The sequence below is a fragment of the Octodon degus genome, unplaced genomic scaffold (assembly GCF_000260255.1).
Source record: "Octodon degus isolate 3935 unplaced genomic scaffold, OctDeg1.0 scaffold00085, whole genome shotgun sequence".
Taxonomy (NCBI): Eukaryota; Metazoa; Chordata; class Mammalia; order Rodentia; family Octodontidae; genus Octodon; species Octodon degus.
The window spans coordinates 5726308-5732912 of NW_004524661.1; the positions used below are offsets into that span (position 1 = coordinate 5726308).

At 40.6% G+C, this 6605-nt stretch overlaps 1 pseudogene; it reads right to left on the reverse strand.

Moving 5' to 3' along the window:
• Positions 1-5509: 5509 nt before the first annotated feature.
• LOC105742943 lies at positions 5510-6088 on the reverse strand (annotated as a pseudogene).
• Positions 6089-6605: the final 517 nt, after the last annotated feature.

The window sequence follows — 6605 nt, forward strand, 5'->3', positions numbered from 1 at the left end:
CTCTGGACCTCCTTAATCACTAGTATTTATTTTTTTAAGAATTATGTAACATGTATACGTACCAATACCTCACATTGAATGTATTTATTGTGTATCACAAATATACACTAACGAAAAGTAGTGAGGTAAAGCTAAAAGCATAGATATAAACTAAAAGGAAGGAAGGAGGAAGAATGGGAGAACAGCATGGAGGAAAGAACTAACTCTGTCCCCATAAGAAGCAAACCCACATGCATCTCTTCTGAATTGACACCCTTGCCAGCTATTGCGCTAATCTCTTCACAGCCAAGCATCTTGGGAGAAAGATCTATATTTGCCTCTATTTCTTCACTTCCCATTTATTTCTCAATTTGATGCAGTCTGGCTTCTATTCCCTCTTCTCTGCTAAAACTAATCTAAGTTCACTATGGAGCACTTACCTGAAAAACTGAACTGACTAATAATAATGACAGTCAGAACTCGTATTTCCCCTGAGAGTGTGTTCCTCGGGTGACTCCTGCTTTCCCAGCTTTTCTGGCACTCTCATTTACCTAGCCTCATGGCTCCACCTTTTGCTGGAATACACTGAAGTTTGAACATAGTTTAGGCCCCCAGAGGACCTGCATGACTAAATCCCTAGAGTGCCACTATTGGGAGGTGATAGAATCTTTGAGAAGTGAGGCTCAGTAGGAAATATTTAAGTAAATGGGAACCTGAGGTATCTCTTATGCGACCCTGTTCGGAGCCGCAGGAAGGTAGGAAATTGATCAAATGTATGTAGGTGGGACTGGGCATCAGTGCTTAAAGCACATGAGCTACCTCAGTCCTGAGAAAAACATCCTATCTGGTTCAGGTCAGCTACTAGTCTCTAGACAACCTTGTGTTATGTGTTACAATCTTTGCAAAAGTATAAATAAAGGATCATTTTGCTGTGCATGGAGTTAGTCTTGCCCATCAGCAGACCAGTGACCACCTAGCCCAGCTTTTGTCTTCTTGTCTTTCTCATTCCTGTCGCAGCTCTCCTCGGGTAGAACCATTCACAGCAAGACCAACAGATCCCTACATGACCCCTTTGGCAGTTCTTGCAAGAAGGGTGATATCAAAGGAGCACACATCGCCTTAACTACCCTGATTCTATCCTTTCCTGTTAGAGATGCAATTCCTCATTTCTCCCACCCATATGTGCCAACCTCTACTGTCCACGCTAGAGGCCACACCAATAGAAAAACACAGACATACACACACACACACACACACACACACACACACACACAGAGAGTCTTGGACTTTGAACCTCCAAAACCTTTTCTGTTTATAAATTACCTGCCTTCAGTATTTTGTTTTACGGCTGGGGATATAGCTCAGCAGCATAAGCACCTGCCTGACAAGTGCAAGGTCCCAAGTTCAATCCCTGGTACCACAAAAAAAAAAAAAAAGTATTTCATTCTAGAATTATAAAGCTGACTGATACATTCTTTTTTTCTTGATAGAGGGTCTCACTGTGCATTTAGGACTCATAGTGATGCTCCTGTCTCAGCCTCCCTTAGTGCTGGCATTACAGGCATGCATCATTACACCTGGTACCATGGCAGGCAAAACTCTCCTTTTTCTTCCTCCATTAACACTTAAATGCCAAGGTCAACTCCAATACCCACTTCATTCTTTTTGCTCCATTCCTTCACCCAAGGAAATGACAAACCTATGATTCCAGGCACCAACGGCTCTCCATTGATGACATTCCAAGCCATGTCACAGTAACAGCAGTGTGCGTTCACAGATACCATGCCAGGCTCCCAACAGCCCTCTGACCCAGGTGTCTGTGTGATGTATATTTCATCTATGGGAATATTAAGACTCTACAAACTTAGGAGCCAACTCATGATCATATTTATTTGTTTGTTTATTTACTTATTTTTCTGTGCTGCTAGTGATCCACTCCAGGGCTTTGAATATTCCAGGCAATGGTCCACTTTTGAGCTGTACTCCCAGTTCAAGGGCATAGTTATTAGGAAGCTGTTCTCAATGTCTGAATTCATTGCCACTCATAATTCCTGGAAAGGACTGCTCTTTCTGGTACAATCCTGAAGAAGTCATGAAGGTAGGAGGAAGGCTGATGAATTTGAGAAAGTAATGCAAAAGCTTTGAAGAAACTTTTGGGCAGCTAGAAAATGGTTGGGTTCCAATGGAAAACAGAAAACAGCAGCCCAGAAAGTAAGAGGACAACTAGGTTACAGACTCTGAGTGGGATTTTTAGAGCTCTCTTTCCACCTCTGTATTTCTATGGTTGGGAAGCCAGGTGCCAACAACTGCATGACAATTCAGTGCTTTCAGAGAGATACCTGTGGGCCCCACTAGCTGGGGAGCAGAGAACAGCACACACACAAGCCTGGCTTTGGACACTCCTCTCCACTCCCACAGCCTAAAGACAAGAAATTTTAGCTGGAAGAGATACCTCTTGAAAATAACAGTTCCTGTGGGTAAGACACAACACAGTTCCCTGGTGGCAAGGAAGAAAGCCAACATTGGATCCAGATCATAAGGCAAGAGCATTGCCCTGGGGTGTACAACCAGCAGCACACACCTCCATGCTCAGAACACAAGCCACAGCCAGCTTCACTCCCATCCCCCTGCACAAACACTTGAGCCAAGACAAAAGAGGCTCCCAGGGGAAGGGTGGTGTGCAGCAGTTCAGAAGTACAATAGCACCTTGAGCAGGCAACACATAAGAAATATGAAAGAAAGCTCCTGACTTGCATGTGCAAGGTCCCGAGTTCAGTCCCTGGTACTGCATGTCACACCAGCTACAGAACCCCAGATGTCCCGTGCTGGCCACCAAAACTGGGCGTGGTGATGCACACCTGTAATCCCAGCACTGAGGAGGCTGAAACAGGAAGATCACTATGAGTCTGAGCTGTGTAGTGAGACCCCATAACAAATAAATAAATAAAAATAAAAATAAAGTAAGCACAACAAATATCATCAAAGACACACACACACACAAAATAAAAAAAGCAAAACAACTCAAGAGTAGGTTAAAAGTCCAAGTATGGCCCACACTTTTAATCCTAGCACCCAAGGAAGCTAAGATGGGATAACAAGTCTGAGCCCAATTGGGCAATTCATCTAGACTCTGTCTCTAAATTTAAAAAATGAAAAAGTTGAGTATTATGGTTCAGAGGCAGAATACCCCTAGGTTTGGATCCCAATACTACAAAAACATTTTAAGCAGTAGGTTGAAAAAGAAGAGAAGGTTAAAGGTTAAAGCATATTATGAAAACATACAATAAAGATAAATATGAACAATATGTGGTCAGGGGCCAGGAGATAGCTCCAGAGAATAAGCGCTTGCCTAGCAAGTACAGGGTCCTGAGTTCAATCCCCAGTACCACAAAAGAAAAATATGTGGTCAAATATAGGAACTCAGTGGACTGAACAATGGCATGGATCAATCTAAAGAATGAGTTAGTGGCCGGGGAGATGGCTCAGTAGAATAAGCACTTGTCTGGCAAGCACAAGGGACTGAGTTCAATCCCCAGTTCTGCCAAAAAAAAAAAAAAGACTTAGTGAGATGGGAGGTTTTAGCACAATGCACTCACCCAGAGAATATTGGGAAGAGATTAAGAAAGGAAAAGTAAAGAGAAGCTATGTAATACAGAGGAAAGAAGTAGAAATGCGCTTGCCTGGCTGGTGAGATAACGCAGCAGACTAAGCTCCTTGTTTAGGCAAGCTCAGGGACTAGAGTTCAATCCCCTGTCCCACATGCTGCACTGGCCCTGCTCCTGGAGTGCACTGAGCTGGTAACATAGCCCGGGAATGGTGGCGCACGCCTGTAACCCCAGAGCTGAGGAGGCTGAAACAGGAGGATCACTATGAGTCTGATCTACATAGTGAGACCTTGTACTGAATACTAAAATGAAAAAAAAAAAAAAAAAGAAACATCAGCATTTAGGTAATAAAAAATATAGAAAAGAAATAAAATAAATAAAAAATAGAAAATACTTCAAAAAGGAGTGTTTTAAAAAAATTTTCCCAAGAGTAGAAACAAATGAAAGACTTTAAGATGAAGAGTTTTATAAAGTAATGGACAAGTAAGAATGAATTCACCTTTACTCATATTAGAATGATATTTCAAAATATCACAAATAGAAAATGCAAATGCTTCTACAGAGAAAGAGCAGATCATCTATTAAAATCAGATAATGGAATTTAGAAAAACTTCTAAGACAGAGATGGAGAGAGAACTAGACAGACAGAGACAGAGATAGGGACAGAGACAGAGACAGAGTCATTTATGAAGCTTCACTTTCTGTTCACAATGTAAACACATCTGAGAAACTTAATCCCCATATCAAGAAAAGAGAACATGACCACCCCCTACCAATCCCTTCCCCGCTACCATTTCACCCTAAAGTGACCCTGTCCTGACATCTGTGAACTGCAAACTCCTTTTTCTGTTTTGAATTTCATGTAAATAGAAGAATACTGCATATACTCTTGTATCTGGCTTCTTTCACTCAACACTGTATCTCTGAGATGTATCCATACAGCAAGAGCTCACTTATTCTCAGTATAGCAGGAGCTTTCAGCTTCAGCACTATTGACGTTTTAGGCCTAGACAAATTGGTACATAAGATTAAACATCACAATCTCTCATAGAAATTAAAAGATCTACACAATCTTTGAAACTAAAAGATCTGCACAATATTACCATGAATAGGGATAGAGTAGGAACAAGAGAGAAAAAATAAAGGGGGAAATAAAGCTTGATAACATTTTTGTTTTGTTTGCTGGGGAGATAGCTCAGCAGCATAAGCACCTGCCTGGAAAGTAGAAAGTGTTGAGCTGGACCCCTGGTACCAAAAAAAATTGTGTTTCGTTCAGAAAGAACATAGCAATAGTGATATACAAAATGATTGAAAGCTACAGGCATGTGTTTAAATTTTTAAATTATTATAATAAAGGACACATTGCCATTAACTCCCCTAAAAATAAACACTTCCTTTTGCTTCAAACATGCTTACTGCATAGTTCTTAGCACTTTCTGAATCTGTTCTTGAAACTTCATTTCATGGTATCTTTAGTTTCACTATCACAGCAGCCTTGATGTCCCAAACCAACTCAAAACATTTTCCTTTCATGGTCATTTTGACTCTGGGAAGAGCCAGAAGTTGCAAGCGCCAGACCTTGTGAACAAGGTGGACAAGGGCACACCGCAATATTCTCACCAGCGGCCTTTTTGTCAAATGGTACGTGGCAGGAGCATTCGCTGCTCTGTGCTTCTTATCACACGTTGTGAAGATACTGATGAAAGAAGGCTTCCCGAACTGCTTCAGACAGTGGCAAGAGCAGTGGGACACACATGTTCAAAGTGAGGGGGAGTATCTTGAGACAGACTAACATACTATATTATTTACTGTAATAAATGCTTTTTTTTCTACTTAATGAAGTTCTTTTATTGTCTCATTAAAATATCACTGATCAGCTTTGCAATCCAGAAGCTTGTTTCTGGGGCTGGATTAAGTCTTGGATCTTACTCATCTGGCTGCTGAACTGTTCCCTTTTCAGAAACATAAATATCATCCAAAAATGTTCTGATATCCTTGTTTTTGACTGTTGTGGCTTGCTGAACCAAAGCAACTGAATTTGAAACAAGTTCAATGTCATTTCTTTCAAGGATTAGCTCATCTTTCTGGGCTTGAGATACTAAGCAAGCAACACCTGCCCTCATACGAACTTGGCCGATGTATTTTTCACCCAAGAAATTCTGAATTTCGACAAGAGACCCATTCTCCTGAATAAAGACCTTGATGGGGAAGCGAGCATACACAGACCTCATGTTATAACGGAAGCCCAGCGTGACCCACTTCATCATGTTCTGGGCATGGCTACAGATTGTGTGGTCATTTGCCAACTCCTTTCTGTTTCTCCACCATTTGTCAACCTGGAGCCTCTTCTTTTTCTTCCCAAGAAGACTGAGTTCCACACTGATGTGATTGAAGTCTCTCTGGAAGTTTCCTCTAGGGCCCTTGACAATAACTGTGGGTCCTTTCAGAATGACGTCGACATTTTCTGGAAAATCGACAATCTGATTGCTGAGAATGGTCTTCATTCTTGCAGGAGATGCAGCAAAGAGAGCAATAAATGCTTTTAAAATTTAAACATTCATTGTATTTTTCATCAAATTTTGTACATTTTAAACATTAGAAAACATAAATACAAATATTTGTCTTGGTTTATTTAAACTACAATTAATATATCTCAAACTAATAGAAGAAAATTCAATTCAGTGTACACCAGGAAAAGAAAAAGGAATAAAAAGCCATTAGTGATGGTAGATACCCATAGTTCTAGTTACTTGGGAGGCTGAGGCAGGAGGTATTCTAGGGCCCAGAAGTTTGAGGCAACATAGTGAGACCCCCTCACCTAAATAAATAAATGGATAAATAATAAATGAAATAAAGTTGGGTAAACATGAAATAAGACAACAAAAATCAATATATATTTATTTTGCTTCAGCAAAAAATGCTCCTCAAAACAAAAACTAGATAATATTATTTTTTAAAGATGTACAACACTCATAAGGCTGAGGCAGGAGTATCATTGCTAATTTGAGACCAGCCTGGACT